Source organism: Pristis pectinata, chromosome 32 (genome assembly GCF_009764475.1).
Source record: "Pristis pectinata isolate sPriPec2 chromosome 32, sPriPec2.1.pri, whole genome shotgun sequence".
Lineage (NCBI taxonomy): Eukaryota > Metazoa > Chordata > Chondrichthyes > Rhinopristiformes > Pristidae > Pristis > Pristis pectinata.
In genome coordinates this window covers 14,581,099-14,599,760 of record NC_067436.1, presented here as the reverse complement: position 1 = coordinate 14,599,760, position 18,662 = coordinate 14,581,099, and positions in this window count along the sequence as shown.

Here is an 18,662-nt window from a genome sequence, read left to right as displayed (position 1 = left end):
TTATTCTGGTTCTTGAACCCTGCACTAATGGGAATAGTTTCTACCTATTGTCCATACCCTTCATGATTTTAAATATCTCTCAGATCCATACACAACCTCTTCTGTTGGCAGGAGAGCAACCCCAGTTCTTCCAGTCTATCCACATAACTGAAGTCCTTTACCTCATAAATGATTCTCCCGAATCTTATCGGTCCCCTCTCCAAAGTCTTCACACTTTGAAGACAGGATGTAGTGCTGCATTTGTAACTGAGTCAGTATTTTGTAAAGGTTCATCGTGACTTGCCTGCTCCTGCACTCTCTGCCTCAATTGATAAAGCCCAGGATCCAATTATGTTTTTACAACCACTTTCTCAACTTATATATGTACTCCCACAGATCTGGTATGGCACTTATCTTTCAGCATTTAATTTCATCTGTCACCAATCTGCCCATTTTACCCATCTGTTGATATCTCCTTGGTCTATTCCCATCATCCTCACAGCTTACTATGCTTCCTAGCTTTGTGTCATCTGTAAAATTGGAAACTGCACCCTGTACACCCACATCCAACTCAATAAGAAAAACAGTGGTCCCAACACCATCGCAGAGAACTTCACTTTACACTTGCTTCCAGTATAAACAAAATCTTTCACTACTACTCCCCTCCATCTTTTTTTCATGTCTGCCTCCATCTATCATCCACCTACCTCTGTCTCCCAACTCCACCCGTCATCCTTCACCCCTCCTCGGTCCACCAATCACCTCTGGCCCATCTCACCACTCTGACTCCTTATACTAGAGATCTCCCTTCTTCACTTAGGCCTCCCCCCACCCCCCACATATGCTGCCCGACCCACTAAGCTCCTCTTGCAGATTGCTGCTCTTTCATTATTACTTACTGTTTCCTGTTCTCTACCCTTTTTTTAAAAAAAATCTTTGCTGCTCTTTTATTTCATGGCCTTCATTCCTGATGACAAGACTTTGATCTGACACCTTGTCAAATGTCTTGCAGAAGCCAATTTGTAAGGGAAGATATCTTTATTAATCACATGTACATCGAAACACAGTGACATACATCTTTTTGCGTAAAGTGTTCTGGAGGCAGCCTGCAAGTGTCACTATGCTTCCAGTGCCAACATAGCATGTCCACAACTTCCTAACCTGTACGTCTTTGGAATGCGGGAGGAAACTGGAGCATCTGGAGGAAACCCACACAGACATGGGGAGAACGTACAAACTCCTTACAGACAGTGGCCAGATTTGATTTAATCACATTAATTTAATTTTCTTCATTGCCCCTCTGTTGCTTGACCCTAATGCAATTAATTCCACATTTAATCCCCAGCTTGTGAAGAATTAACCAAATGCTAACCGGAACAAATGTGAGTTTTGTCAAATATGGCTCAATTTATAGCACAAGACTATGGGTTCAAATCCCCTGCCAAAATTCCCCAGCATAAATATTTAGGGTGACACCAAGGGAGTGCTACCTTGTTGGAAATACTTTTTTTGGATGAAACATCACGAATCCCAGGTGAATCCAAAAGATTCCATGGCACCATCATTAATAAGAACAGTAGTTATCCTCAGTGTCCTGGAAGTGTCTCAACCAACATATCTGATACCGATTATCTGGCCACTGTCACATTCTTTTGCTTGCAGGAACCTGCAGTGATACATTTGCTACATTACATCAGCGACTACAAGTCAGAAGTTCTCCATTGGCTCAAAAACATTTTGGAACTTGCTAATAAAAGATATACAGTAAAAGGCAATATAAAATGCCAGTCTTTTTCAGAAAGGGGAAAGAAAAACAAACAAACCTTGCTTCCAACTTGCATGTGATCACACTGCATGTGAAAGTGGGATGCATATTGTTGTTGAATGACAAGAAACTGTTTGTTGTTTTGAGGGGTGTTTTAGTATTTTCAGGGAAAAGAAAACCTCTACTTTGCCCAGATTTTGAATTGTGCTCATTTGCATGCCCTGCAAATCACTGTAGGAAAAGAATCTGGTGCTTTGCTGCAACTGTTTTCCCCACAAGCTGGTAGCAAACCACAAATCAGTGGGAGTTTGAACGACATGAGTTTGGAATCGCTTCAGGAAAAAAAATCAGCACCAGTTCAAATGAGCTCTGCAAGCTGATGCCTCTGGAGTAGGAAACATTCCATCCTACAAGAAGTACAGTGTAAACAGTTGCTTTTTCTGGCAACTTCATGAGTAAACGCCAGCTGGCTGCAATGGTCCAGCAACACCTTGATTTAAAAATAGTCATTTGTTTGCTCAAATCCCTCCATAGCCTTGCCCCTCTCTATAATGTAACCACCTCCAGCCCTGCACTCTCTGAAGATTCTGTATTTCTCCAATTCTCATTAGAATCATAGAGTCACAAGGACAGAACAGGCCCTTTGGTGCACAACCTGTGCATCTACAATTTGCTTTGCCTATCCTATGGAGGCAGAGCTTTCAGCAAACAAGCTTAAAATTCCTTTCTCTCCTCTTACTCTGAGGCAGATCTCTTGGCCACCTCGGCTTCTATTTCCTTTGGCGGTTGAGTGCAAATTCTGTTTGATCCTACTGCTGAAGTGTCTTGGTATGCTTTACTATGTTAAGGATGCTATACAAATGCTTGGTGTTGTTTTTGCACTTGTAAGCATTAAGCTTACATTTTATCTGCACCCTGTTAGACAAGTTTGGAATCAATGGCACCTTCTGACAGTTCCACAATGAGGCTGGATGGGGCACGATTCATAGTTTCAGTTCTAATGTTATTATGATTAATAACTAATACATGTAGAACAAAAGGATTCTCTTCAGCCCACTGTGCCTGTGCTGGCTCTTTCAAAGAGGTATTCAATTTGTCCAATTTCGCATAGACGTCTACATTAAAGTTTCTTGTTTAAAATGCACCTTTTAAATTTATTTTCACATTTCAGATTGTAACAGCTTATTCCAAGATGTTTTTCCCATCACCTGCCTGATACTAAACAATAATTTGGTGTTATTGGTAGAAGTACATTGTGCCAAGTGGGAAAATAGTCACCCATGGCCAACATACGACCCGGGAAATTCAGTTACACTGCAAACACCCAAGTGAAAAAAAATCATTGATGAAATGTGTTATGACTTTGGATTGCACACTTCCAAATCAGGAAACAGTGTGGGCCTCAAATAGAAAAATAACAGAAGGAAGCAGATCCATTGGAGCACACCTTAAGGGACAGATGTTATGTGCTCCAAGTTATTCAGCTCTGATAGTGCAATAGACCAGCTCTTTATGTGTTAAGGGAGAGACCTACTTTATTGAGGTGGATGCAAGGCAGTGGTGCAGGTGCTAGAGCTGCAGTATCACAGCCCATGAGTCCTGGGTTCAATCCCTACCTCCAGTGCTGTTTGTGTGGAGTTTGCATGTTCTTCCTGTGACCATGTGGGTTTCCTTCCACCTCCCAAAGTGGAGATTGGTATGTTAGTCAGCCACTGTAAGTTGCTCCTGATGTGCAGGTGAGTGGCAAAGTTGATGGGAACATGGGCAGAATGGGCTTAAGTGTGAATGAGTGCTTGATGATCGACACTCCAAAGACCCCATTTCTGTGTCAACTCCAGCACAGTCCTCTCAACATCTATGCACCTCTGCTGGCACAAGGTCCATTTGAGGGTCAGAGAAATGAGTTGCCGGCTCTAATGTCCATGCTGGTACTCTTCAACCCAAGGCAGCAATTCCAAAGTAAAACTACTGGTTTAAAACCTGCAGCTGTGAATACAAGTTTGGAACTCAAAATTATACCTGGTCCTACTGCATGGGAAGCCCATGAAGAAGGACCTACCTATAATGAGAGGCAAACTTAAAGTGACCACATTGCAGGCAAAATGGACAAAATTGCAGAATTAATAATTACTTGATTTAATTAGCAAAAGTCAGTGGGCATATTTATTCAGGGGTGGGACAAACAGCTTAAAATCTGATTGTGTCATACAATTGAATCCTAATTTTTTTTGTGCATGTTTCTTAGTGCCTTGCAGTTCTTTGGTCCAATCCATGATGTGATTAGTTTGGGTGGTGGGGTGTCTATGCAGAGAGTCTGGGGGGCTGTAGGGTGCAGAGGGCAGGCCCCAGGAATGGCTGAGATGAATACCCAAAGCAGCAAGAGTGAGTCAGATGACCCAGCACAGTAGGGGCCTAATATTTAGATCTTCCTTGTCCATGAATCACTCCCTTCAGTCCCATATGAAACACACCATGTTGGCACAAATTTATTTATTTATTTTTATGTGCAGTTTAATTTCTAGTCCACAGTGGACAAGCAACAGTCTGTTTGTGCTAAAAGGGGTTGAAGCATGATCTTGGCTCATCACAGTGCTGGCTTATGTTGTTCTTGCTATAAAGTGAACCTGAACACCAACTGCCAAATAAAGTTGTTTTTAATGTTGTAGAGGCCCATCCTCACATCCCCAGTGATCAGGCTTAAGAGTGAATTTAAAGAATTCTTTCCCCCTCATAATACCCAATGCCAACTCAGCCTCAGCTCATCTGCTAGTGAAAGTGCCAGCCTTCATTACCTTCGGACTTGTTTTCAGAAGTTTTTACTTGGCTGCCTACTACAAATCTGTGTTTGTTTTGGACATGGTGATATATTTAACAGTTAACTCATCACTGGGTCATTTGTAATTTTTTTTGGGATTGCCTTAACTCACAACAAACCCTTTTTGTCATTATTAGCCGAGGCTGTCGTCCAAAAAGGAAACATTTACTGAGTTCTAACATAGAAATAACATTGTGTTACAAAGTGAAGCATGTGAACTGCTTCTGAAAAAATGTAGATAAAAGTACTTCAGTTATCATCAGGACATGGCATATCACACACGTCAATTCTACTTCACATGAAATGCATCAAACTACCAATTTCTCCATATGCAGTTTGAATTCAGTACTTACATTGGCCAAATCTTCATATTTCACACTGCACATAGTGGTGTCAAGCTGCTGTTCATAAACTTTTCAAAGTATTTAAAATCATCTGCTCTCTGAAACAGCCATCAATTAATTTCATTCCCTTCCATTTTCCTTTAAAAGATGTATTTTTCTGTAGATTTCTTTCCTTCCCTTCAGAAGCATTCTCACTCTGCTTCTGTAACTGTCAGAACACTTTATGACTTCACGAATTATATTGCAGGAGATGCAATTGAAGATTGCCACTGTACTCATTTGAGCTTTAATTGATGTTGCCTCATTATCAACTCAGATTTATGAATGGAGTTATTTTGCGCTTCACCACCATTGAAAATATTGATTCATTGGGGGGTGGGGGATTGAAGAGAAATTGTCAAGACAAGGCATTCAGTTTAAGAGCCAATGGAACATACCTGTGCATGAATTATTTTATAGGTGGTGTAGCTGTTGGACTCCAGCTCCATAGACAGAGTGAGGTCTTGGTCTAATGGCAAGGAAGTCCAAGATAATTAGAGACCAAGCTCTATTGCACAGGCTCAGTCCACTCTTATGCAGATACCTACAGATAATCTTGCCAACATCTTTTCCCTTGGCCTCTTCCTCTGTACCATTCTACCTTGGTTCCCTCCCTCCTTCAGTCTCTACCTCGGTCCCCCATTTATAGTTTGAGTGGATGACATCATTGTTCTTGCATTCCATTCTTCAGCCAATAAGTGCAAGTACCTATTTACCTTCAACTATCCATCCAGTTACTTTTATGCACCTACAGACAGGCTCTTGAAAAGGTCCTGTACTTCTCGCTACTTCATTTATTGAGCATGTGTTTTAATCAGCTGCCATCCACCAAAAGGTTCTATTTCCCACTTGTCTGGATCAATATCAATGTGCAGCTCAGATGAACCATCATTCTATCCTTCTGTTTGTGCCTAGTTTGACATGAATTTCAAATTTGTTTCTCCAATCAAAAGATTAAGAAAGCCTTTGTCTCTTCAATTACTAAGCTCTCAATTGACCCATTGCTCTCAGTTTGCATTTCTAGCAATTGTGGGAAACATTTAAACAAACTGGTACAATTGTAAATCTAATGGGGGATATTAATGATATCCACTAAAATATTGTGTAGACCAAGTTTTTAAATAGCATCTTTGATCAAAATTTCAATGCATGGTGAGAAAATACACAAGATAATGAATGTAAAATCATGGAATATAATGGGATAGAAAAGTTACATGTTATGCTGCTAAATTTTAAAGGGGTAGGGGGTAAAGCCAAAAACGTATTAAGTGGAAGTTCCTGAGACAAGACCCTCTGTGCACAAAGCTCTGCCAATCACAATGTTGTAGTGAAGTATGAGACCTTAGTCAAAAAGGCAAGAAAACAATCCATGCTCTGGCAATATTCTGATCTGTTGTTTCAGAATCTAATCGGGACCTGAAACTTCAATAATATGTCATAATTCAGCCTTAAAATACTAAATATATCTGCCAGCAACATGTCTACTGATTTTACCTTATGCTGCATGCATAATGACCTGAACATCCACAATCTATTAAACATAGTTCAATGGGTACATAGCTTTCTTCTGCATTTCATTTCTCATGTGAAGAACATTTACAAATGACATTAAAGTAAAAAGAAATCTTTACTTTCTGGAAGTATAGAAGTACAAAGTTTCACAGCTTCTGCAGAGATTACAAATAAGGTATTGAAATTATTCTGACACTGGCAGATGTGATGACAGAGCATAAACAATCCCAGCACTTACATTCAAAAGGAATTATATCAGCTAAGTAACTAATAGACTTGGTGACAGTTTTGATGCAGATCAAGTTTCCCCGGTGTTGAAATCACAAAAAAGTATTTCACAGTTCTTAACAGGTGGATAGAATACACCTCAATCTGTGTACAGCATCTATGAAATTATTCACCACCATCAACTCAGTCCCATTGTTATTTTACATGGTGGTTAGATATTGCTTATAAATACTATAACTTTACAATGTCATAGTATTGAAGATTTTTCCATTTTCTACAAATATGGGATTATTGTAAGTTATTGAGTTGTACAAGAACTAAAACTCAAAAAGCTATTCACCATTTAAACCACATTTTTACCCAATTATGAATGCTTGGGCCGTTATCAATAGAACACAGGGAAGAATCAGTGAAATTGATTTGCATTGTTGGCAAATACAATTAGCTTCTTAATGGATGTTCAGAATCAGATTTATTATCACTGACATGTCATGAAATTTGTTGTTTTACAGCAACAGTGCAGTGCAAGACAAAAAATACTGCAAGTTACAAAAATAAATTTAAAAAGTGCAAAAAAAAACAAGGTAGTGTTCATGAACCATTCAGAAACCTGATGGTGGAGGGGAAGAAGCTGTTCCTAAAATGTTGAGTGTGGGTCTTCAGGCTCCTGTACCTTGTCCTTGATGGTAGCAACATGAAGTGGGCATGTCCCAAATGGTGAGGGTCCTTAATAATGGATGCTGCCTTCTTGAAGATGTCCTCAATGGCATGGAGGGTTGTGTCCATAATGGAGCTGGCCTCTACAACCCTCTGCAGAGAAACAAAGGACTGCAGATGCTGGAATCTAGATGAAAAACACAATGATACTGGAGGAACTCAGCAGGCCAGGCAGCATCCGTGGAGAAAAGCAGGTGGTCAATATTTCGGGTCAGGACCCTTCTTCAGGACTGAAGATAGGAAAAGGGGAAGCCCAACACATAGGAGAGAAAAGCAGAGCAATGATAGGCGGACAAAAAAAGGGAGGTGGGGTGGGCACAGGATGGTGATGGCGGGTGGGGATGGAGGAGTGAATGAGGGAGTTGCAGAGAGAGCAGTCCCTGCAAAAGGGGTGGAGAGGGGAAAGATATGCTTGGTGGTTGGGCCCTGTTGGAGATGGCAGAAGTGGTGGAGAATGATATGTTGGATACATAGGCTGGTGGGGTGAAATGAGCGGACAAAGGGGACGCTATCCCTGTTGGGTCTGGGACGGTGGGGGTTAGAGCAGTGGTGTGGGAAATGACAGAGATATGGGTGTGAGCTCCCTCGATCAGTCAGGGGGAAGCCCCAGTTAGAAATGAAGTTGGACATCTCAGATGTCCTAGAATGGAAAGCCTCAACATGGGAGTAGGTGCAGCAGAGGCAGTGCAACCCTCTGCAGCCTCTTTCAATCCTGTGCATTGGAGCCTCCATACCAGGCTGTGATGCAACCAGTCAGAATGTTCTCTGCCATACACCAATAGAAATTTGCAAGAGTCTTTGGTGACATACCAAATGTCCTCAAATGCCGGCCTGCCTTCTTTGTGATTGCATCAATGTGTTTGACCCTAGAAAGATCCTGAGATGTTGACACCCAGGAACATGAAGCTGCTCACCCTTTCCACCACTGACCCCCTCAATGAGGACTGGTGTGTGGTCTCCAGATCTCCCCTTCCCGAAGTCCACAATCAGTTCCTTGGCCTTGCTGACATTGAGTGAGGTTGTTGTGACACCACTCAACCAGCCGATCTACCTCACTCCTGTCCGCCTTCTCATTGTCATCTGAGATTCTGCCAACAGTGTCATTGGCAAAATTATAGATGGTGTTTGTTCTGTGCCTAGCCACACAGTCATGAGTGTAGAGAGTAGAGTAGTGGTCTAAGCACACAACCTTGAGGTGCATCTGTGTTGATAGTCTGTGAGGAGATGTTATTACTGATCCGCACTGAATGTGGTCTCCCAATAAGGAAGTCAAGGATCCAGTTGATGTCAGGCCATTTACATGCATTGCATTATTACGACTGGCAGAATGTTCAAGCATTCCTTTCAATTTCTCTGACTTTATCCACCACTTCATTAACATGAACCATTCAAAACCCAACATTTCCACGCGGTTACATTCCCAGATTTGGTATTCAGCATCTCTTGTCCAAAAGCATTTTGATGAAAACAAACATGTTGGTTCAAGATGCTCCCCTTCTTCCCCCAGGAAGTCCCTCAGCATATAACAGTCATGGGCCTGAGATTCCTATAAATTGTTACATCTTTTCAAAGTTTTGAGAAGTCCTTGAATCCTTTCCTCTGCTAATCTGATATTTTCTTATTGTGATGGAGCACAGTATAGAGTGGTTGCTTCAGGAGACTGGTGTCAGGCAATGAGAATGACACAGCCTGTCCACTGTGTCTTAACTGAGTCCACAACAGACCTGATCTCAGTGCAGACTGAGATCAAGCAAGACTACATCATCACTCCAACATTTTTCCTCAGTCTTCCTTGCCATAAATCTTTGCCTCACCCTCCAAGTTTCTCACTGAAGTACACTTAATAGACAGGACAAATGGGAGGCTATTCAATCTATGTTATCTCCACTCTAGAATCAAGGTCACTCTAAGAGAGCTGCAATGCACACAAGATGCTTGCTAATGGACACATTTGGAGACAAAGCTCTGAGTCTTCAACAATTCATTCACCAATGCACAGGAGGATGGGTCTGCAAAACAAAAGGTCCTCAATCAACCAGCCCCCACAGTACAACATTGCTCTCAAACAATAAAAGTCCAAGAAGAGACACTGGAAAACACTAATTACTTCACCACTTTGGAGCTGCCTCTCAGTGAAAACAGACATTGATGATGAAATTCACCTTTGATTTCATTGTGCCAGAGTCTGAGGAAAAGAGTGCTTGAGGATCAAGGCTGGCACAAAGCCTTGCCCTTCCGTAGTGTTCAGAGAGACTTCTTACAGCAGACATCACCAAGTATCAGAAGGATATCACTGCAGCTGTGCCTGCAAAGACCTCCAAATCCACTGGCAGGATAAGCAAACCAATGTCAGTATCCTCTCCCAGACCAACATTGCCAGCAGTGAGGCTCCAATTACACCCAGTCACAGTGGCTATAAATATGCAATACATGTGTAGGACTAGATACGAGTGGGGTATCCCCAACAGATTTTCAATTGCAGTTATATTTTTACTTTTCCTGTCTTTTATTTCCCCCCAACTCAAATGTGCCTTGCTAATATACAGTCTTAATAGACTAAGCCTTAATTGATTGAAGAATGAAGATCCAACTTGGTTGCTCTAGGATCACCAAATATGAATCAGCAAAACAAACTTTTTTGGGCACTGCTGATATGAGAATGGCTAATTGAAGCTTAGTGGAAAATATACTAAACGGAAGCAAAATAAAATCTTTCCAACCAAGTCAATTTTCTCCGGTATCTCTGGAATCCGGACTCCATGGTACCCAGCTATCACAGGTGCTCTCAATGGGCTGGGACCTCCCCCAGTCATGCGTAGGATACAATGTTGTGTTGCCTAAGTGAAACCAAAATGGAACAAACTCAACTGTGGCTCTTTTTACACTACCCTTATGAACCAAACAATGCAGACAATTGTGACATTACATCATTAATGATAATGAAATTAAGATTCAAATGAAGCAGGCCATGACCAGATGTAACAAGACCCAGACAGTATATAGGCCTGCCCTGAAAGGTGGCAAGTAACATTCATACTGAAGTAGTAGCAGGCAAATACCATTGCCAACAACAGAAACTATCTACCCCCCTTCCAACATTACATCAAATCCCCCAGTACCAATGTTTTGTGGAGTGACGTGGTGTGGGCCACAGCTTTGGCCAGAACCATAATTCAACCAGCCTCATAAATATTGTCACCATCAGACTGGGTCAGAGCCTGGCTATTTTGCATTGAATGATTCACCTCTTCACTCCTAAAGTTTTTCCATCTCATCTGGTTTTCACAAGTCAAGGATGCAATGAAATACTCTCACTCTCATGTTACCTGGATGAATGTAGTTCCAATAATTCTTGAGAGACATCACACCATCCAGGAAAAAGAAGCCCACTTCCTCCTACCTTGTCGTACTGTGCACTGCAATGTGTTCCATATACTGAAGCAACTTGCTGTAGCTCCTTTGACAGCACCTCCTAAACTGTCAACCTCCACCATCTTGAAGGACAAGGGCAACGGGTGTATGGAAGCACCAGCACCTCCATGACCTCGTCCAAGTCAGGCAATTGGAAACACATCATTATTTTCCTTCATAATGGCTGGGTTAAAATCCTGGAACTCTCCACCCAACTAGGCAACGGGACAGACTGTAGCGGTTTAATAAGACAGCTCATCACCACTTTCTCGAGGGCAACCGAAGTTGATATCATTTTCTTTAATGCTCTGAGTACAGGAGGTAGTGAATTTCTCCTATTACAACCTCTGTTATATGCCTACTCTGTAGAGCTTACATGTGCAGGGATAGAGACTTGTGTAAAATAAATCACTCCGACAAAAGATTACTAAGAAAATGGGTCATTTAACAGGAATCCACCAGTCCCCAAGTTTAAAACGAGTGAAAAAATATCGCGCACACCTAGAGATAATCACATTTCGTTTAACTGAGAGAATAATTTGCAAACCCGCACGGGAGTTTAATTGCGAGGAACTTGTGACCAAGAAGAACGACGTAAAAATGGAGACACTTGTCAGAAGTTTGGTATATCTTATTGTCACTTATTTCTTCAATTTTTTTTTATCCAGAAGGCCCCCAAAAATAAAATAAATTTGTAAACATATTTTGCGGAGGTAGTCTAAATGATTTACGGACTTCTAGTGCTTGTCAAAACTCTGTAGAGAACAATCTTAGGTGACCGAAATTCATCTTCGCGCGACATTTTCATCAATATTGAAATCTTTGTACAAGTTACAGATTGGCGTAATTATATCACTGAGCTATTAATTTGTGTTGTTTGATGCACACACTGAGATATTCCACTCACCTGAAAATTTGATAAATGGACTTCAACTAGGCGTGGATACTCTGAGGTGACTTGAAAATTACACGACGTAATAACAGTCAACCATTTCATCTCAAAGCTGGCGAGAAAGGAAGAATCACAAATGACTGGGCGTAGATGGAAAAATATTGATCTCTTACCTATATATTGAAATTAGCAGCGAACACCCAAATGTGAACGTGACTGGGCCCTGCTAGTTAAACAGGTTTCATTGTTTTAAAACATAAAATCACCTGAAAACAAGCAAATTGAGTAAAAATTCGATCAACTATTGACCGCTTGAGAATAATCATTTGATGTAATTGAAAGTGTTCAAAACCCACTGGAGAAACGAAGTCGGATTTATATTTCAGAATTTAAGCTCGTCTCTTTTCCCGTCAAAAAATTGATTGCACCTGTAATTATTTTCGCTCTTCGTGTTGTCGCAAATAAATGCAGGTTCGCTATTATTGAGCTAGAACGTTGATGATCAGTAAATTACACTTGTTAAATGAAGGACTCTGCGGGCAGGTGGAAGAATTTCTAATACACCCACGTGGCGTGTAGAAAATGTATTTTAATATGGTAGTTAAAACTGTTTAGCAATTAGTGAAAATTTGAAGGATAGTGCAGTAGATCTTTCGTGAAAACCAAGCAAGTTTTTTGAGTTAGACTACATTAATTGATAGAAAAAAAAACTATGTACACAGAACTATCGGGTAACGGGATCAAAACTGAAGATAGTTTACAAAGGTAATAAATACGTGCAAAGGGTAGAGATATTGCAGAATTGCAAGGACGTGATACATCTTATCTATCTTCTTGTCTTTAGCCGGTATTTTATTTTCTCTTGTTGATATGAGAGTAAAGGTCTGAACGGCAAAACTTGACTATAGACTCTCGACCCAATTTCTCTTCCCGGGAAAGGGAAGTATCTCCTCAGTGGTGTCATCTTGTAATGGCGGAAGGGCGGGAAGAGTACGTTAATATTCCAGCTCCCCTTCATCCCCTTACCCGGAAGGCACAATCCCATCTCTGAAATGACCAAAACGATTAAATGGGATCACCCTTCTTCATCTGAAGTGCTCTCATTGAAACATGTTGATGGAGCGAGTTTGATAGACCACATACTCGATAGACTGCATGCTCAAGGTTCCTCACTCACTGACAGCCCTTCTCTATCTCCTCCCTGATGTTCTCAAGCAGGACTGTCCTAGTAGACCTGTTGCTTCAGGTTGTAAGTTCTTGTTGCATAGAACTTATCCTTCTTACCTTCACCCTATTTTATGCTTCTTCAGTCTCTTCCTAATTAGTCCCTCTAATGCCCTCCACCACTTTAACTGTTTCTAGTTTCCTGGTCCAGCAGTTTCATTTTCAACACGGACGTCCAATCCCACACTAGGATAGTCTGAGTGTCCTCTGATCTTTTTTCTTTGAACAGAGACCCAACCTGTCCACTCCTTCCTTCACGCGGCTGAATTCTTTTCCACATTGAAAACTTTTTATAAAATTTCATTCACTTCTTCCAAATGAAAAGCATAGCTTTGAGAACACACGAGTCCAAGGTGTTCTGTCTCTTGATTCAGTCCTACTCCCTCATCTGTTTACAGTAGAATGATAACTGTATTGATAATGCTTCCTGCTTTTGGACAAAATGCAAGAATTTCATCTCTGCAAATGTCTCTGTGTTCTTCATTTCACATAGCCCATCTCTAATTCTTCCTTTTCTTGACTTCTCTGTCTCCTCCTCATGGGAAACGTTGGTGACCCATATCCATTACAATTCCACAGACACCCAGAAGTATCTTGACTACACCTCCTCTTAGCCGCTTCGAATAAGGACTCCATTCTGTTCTTCCAGTTTCAGTGGCTCCATCCAGATTGTCTTGATGACACTTCCAACATCAGCACTTCTGAGATGTCTCCTTTTCTCCTTAACCTTGGCTTGCTCCCCACCATAGACGTTCAGGCTCTCAATCAACCAGCCACCTACCTTCCCCCGTCACCTGCCAGCTTGTGCTCCTCCCCCTCCCCTGACCTTTTTATTCTGGCTTCTGCCCTCTTTCTTTCCAGTCCTTTTGAAGGGTCATGACCCCAAACACCGACTGTTTATTTCCCTCCAAAGATGCTGCCTGACCTGCTGAGTTCCTCCAGCATTTTGTCTCAATCTTGTCCATCCCAGTTCCCACACCTCTGCTCTCTATACTCTCCTCTCATCCACTGCAAGTAGATGGTTCTCTTGTCCTCACCTTCCACACCAACAGCTTCCACATACAATGGATCATCATCCTTAATTTCCACCATCTTCAATGCAATGCCACCATCAGACACACTTTCTCCACCCATCCCCTCTCACTTTCCAAAGGGACTGTTCACTACCTAATCCCATGGCTTATTTTTTCCACCAACTACTTTCTTTTTCGAGACACCTTCCTATGCAGCTGCCTTTTTTTTTGCTCTTATTTCTCTTTGTTCTGGGATCCAAACAATCCTTCCATGTGAAGCAGCAATTCATTTCTTCCAGTATAGTGCCCTGTATTTTGTGCTCATAATGTGGTCTTCACTACACTGTAGAAAACAAATTCAGATTGGGTGACTGCATTGCACAATATGTCCTTTCAACTTACAAGGGTGGCCCTGAGCTTGCTGACACTTTAATTTTCTACTTCATTCCCATTATTACTTCTCTGTCTTTGGGCTTTGACACTGCTCCAGTGAAGCCCAACATAAGCTTAAGGGACAGCATCTGATCTTCCAACTAGACATGTTATAGCCTTCAGGACTTAACATTGAATCCAACTGTTTCTGATAACTAGCCTTTTCAATTTGTATCAGAAAGGCTGGTTGTGATGGAAGGTCATTAACCAGTAATCTTAACTCTGTTCTCTCTCTCATCAGATGCTGTCTGATCTGCTGTGTACTTCCAGCATTCTCTTGTATTTCAGATGAGCAGGAAGTGTAGTATTTTGTATCTCACAGGTCCAGCACTATAACTTTCTCTCCCCATCCACCCATTCCCCATCCTCATCCATCTCCTCCAGCAGATCACCTGTGATTAACAAACCTCACCACCCTCTTCCAGCTTGCACCAGCACCACTTGTGTCATTCAGTTTCTCTTGGTTTCCATCTGATCGCAAACACCCCCCCCCTTGTTCCTGCCACACCTTCCCCTTCTCTACAAGTTAAGACATTCTTTCTAACTCACAATCACAAGGAATGAGCGGCAGCGTCTCTACTTTCTTAGGAGGTTAAGGAGGTTCAGCATGTCACCGAACACTCTAACAGGTTTCACAAGATCACAAGACAAAGGAGCAGAAGTAGGCTATTCGGCCCATCGAGTCTGCTCCATGAGCTAAACTATTCCTATCTAGCCCCAATTTCCGGCCTTTTCCCCATATCCCTTGATACCCTGACTAATTAGATACCTATCAATCTCCTCCTTAAACACCCCCAATGATCGGGCCTCCACAGCTGTATGTGGCCAAGATATACTGTTGAGAGTATCATGGCTGGTTGCATCATGGTCTGGTACGGCAATTTGAATGTGTAGGAACATAAGAAGCTGCAGAGGGTAGCGGACTCTGCCCAATACATCACAGGCACATCCCTCCCCACCATCAGTAGTATCTACAGGAGGTGCTGCCTCAAGAAGGCAACATCCATCATCAAAGATCCCCACCATTAGGGCCATGCCATCTTCTCGCAGCTCCCATCGGGCAGGAGGTACAGAAGCCTGAAGTCCTACACCACCAGGTTCAGGGACAGCTACTTCCCTTCAACCATTCGGTTCTTGAACCAGCCAGCACAACCCTAATCACTATAAGTTTAGCAACACTATGACCACTGACCACCTTGCACTAAAGTGGACTTCGTTGTTTTTTTTGTTCTAAATTGTTTAATTTATGTACAGTTTATGTTTTTGTGAATGCTGCATATATGATGCCGTGTGCCTGTGATGCCGCTGCAAGTTTTTCATTACACCTGTGCGTACATGTACTTGTGTATCTGACAGTACACTCGACATTGACTTTGAAAACTTTTCCTAGTTCTAATGAAAGGTCATTGACTGGAAACTTTAATTGTTCTTTCTCCACAGATGTTGCATGACTTCTGAATATTTCCAGCAGTTTTTGTTTTAATTCCCTATGCTGGCAAAACGTTCTCCTTGGTTTGAGTGTTTAACCAGAGGGAATAAATTCAAGTTGAGGGAGCGGTCATTTGGCACTCAGATCGAGGGAAGTACATTCAGGGAATTGTGAATCTGGAACTTTCTGCCGCAGAGAGTTGTAGATGTTCAAAGGTTCAGTTTTCTTTTCAACAGAATTTTGGAATTAATGGATGTTGGATCGAGTGGAAACATGGCGTTGAGCTGGAAGGACATCCATGATCTTACTGAAAGGCGAAGAAGACTCAAGGGGATGTGTAGCCATTTCTTGCTCCTTATGTTAAAGTATCATTTGGAATTCAAACTCATCCTTCATATAAAGCCCCCTGCACGAGAAAGACGCGCAGAATTATTTCCCGTGCAATCTATTTTTATTTTGAAGAGAAATTGTTGGTATGGGAATGGGGAAAATGAATCACCACAACCAGACTTTGTTGGGTCAAAGGAGCACAGCTCTGTTGAAACCTACATTTTCATTGTACCTTAATAAGATTAGAGGCTACCATAGTTATCTGCCTTTATGTTTCTCCTCTCACCTTTTAGAACTATTTCAATGTGTTTAATCTCAGGACATCAGACTGAAAACTGAAAGGCGGAACTCAGCTGCGTGTCTTTTCCAGGTTCCGCTAAACCCCTTGCAGGCAAGCGTGCAAACGTCTTCAGACTGACTATTACCATATCAGTGCTCGGCGAGGGAGGCTTGCACGATTTATAGTTGGTTCTCACGCAATCTCTATACGTTACATTCGACACGTCCTCAGCGGGTAGATGCTTTTTTTTCTCTTCCTTAACACCTCGCCCTAGCTGAGCAGATTGCCGTTTTGCACGCAATCGTGGGACATCATTTAATGTAGGTTATATATGCTCGCAACACAGTAAACTTTTAAATCCTTTCACAACATGGTCCAATAAAGTAATTTATTTATATAAAGTATTTATAAAGTATTTTATAAATATAGTATTTTATAAATAAAGTATTTATACTCATGGTACCGGTGTTTACAGTACATTTGGGATCTCCGTATTGTTTTCAGGTAAAGGAAAACTTAAACCGTATTACATCCCACTGATGGAAAGACTTTCCAACTGGACCCCAAACACACGCAAGGTGTCAGAAGTCTATCAACCTGACAACCAGAAATATCTCCAAGGGTGACTTTCTAGTAATTTCTTTGCACAACATGGTCTGCAATTGTGGTACAGATTTCTTTCAAGAGACTAAGGAGGACTTAAATACGTATCTGTATAGGTAGACCACGTTTTCTCGGAGTTGGCAATATTTACCAAGGAATTCCTTTTCATGAGATTATAAGGAATGGGAGCAGGAGTCGGCTAGAAATGGAAGGCAAAAATTGCTCTTCGCCTCTACCTTAAATGGGCGACCACTAATTCTGAAATCTCTGAGCATCTACCCTGTTCAGCCCCTTCAGAATCGCACATTTATCAATAAGATCACCTCTCGTTCTTCTAAAATCCCCTGAGCTCCATTTCAAGAGTCATTCTCTTTAAACTGTCTCCACTATAAATGCATGCGTGTTAATATCTGCCAAGGAAACTCGATTTAAACTGTATCAATATTTACCAGGGAGCTCGATTAAAAATGTTGATAAAGGTTCTAATGAAGATACTTCGATCTGAAAGGTCAACGCGCTTTCTCTTTCCACAGAAACTGCCTGACCTGCTGACTGCTTCCAATAATTTCAGTTTTTGTTGCAGACTTCCAGAATCTTCAGGGTTTAAGCTTAAATTCGTCTGCCAAGACCTCTTTCGTATGCGTCAGTATCTGTCAAGGCGCCCCTTATTAAACAATGTCAGTCTATGTCAAGGGACCCCCTTCAAACTTAATATCTCCAGGGTAACCTTATTTCAAGTGTGTCAGAACCTGCCAGGTGCTGCCCACCTGGATAAGCAACGCACATAACACACATACAAATATAGTCTTTTCGGTATTTTCTGTTTTGGTTTAAATTTCCAGCATTGCATTTTTTTTTGCAATTAATTTTCCCGTCGCTGTTCTTCTTGTTTAATTGTTATTGTGGCATCGTTTCGACCGGCCTGCTCTTCGTGCAGAATGAAAGCGCCAATCTTTGGCTTGACTGGAATTTGCAGTAAACATCTTGTCGAGCGAAGTCGTGAGATGCCTCACTTTGCGTGAAGTAATATAGGGTTGCTGTTGTGATTACTTGAACATCGCATGCAAAGCTAATGATTTGCTAAGGTTTAAGACTCTTGGATTGTTAAAACAAAATCTGTTTATTTACATTTCTCACGCATTTCTAATAGTGTTGGGATCTGTTCTTTTTTTCTCTCCTGGGTATTAAAATGGTCCCGAAAACAAATCTATTTATTTATTTATGAATTAATTAAACTCGTGCAACAAAAAGGGGAGCGGGAGCTAAACTGTTTGGACGAGAGTGGTCCCTTACCTAAGTACTGTTCGTTCTCAAAGGTAGAGTAGTTGTTTAAACAAGCGAATGGCGTGAAAAGTGTATTCTTTTAAAAATAAAATAGTACTTTGGTCTGCCCTGTGCCCGCCTGTCCCCTTGCGCAGTTTAAGACGGCAACACCACAATCTCAGGGGAATTTTTATAAAGTCTAACTCCTCTTGTCTTTCGTGGATGAGACGTTAATTAGTCTCTCCCTTGCGTGACTGCACACTCGCTACCTGGATATTAACGGTAACCTCCTGACCCGAGGATTGATTGAAAGGTTATGAGGATAGACACCAGTTAAGCGCGTGAACAGCCCGATGACACATTATCTTTGCACAAAAGACACGGAA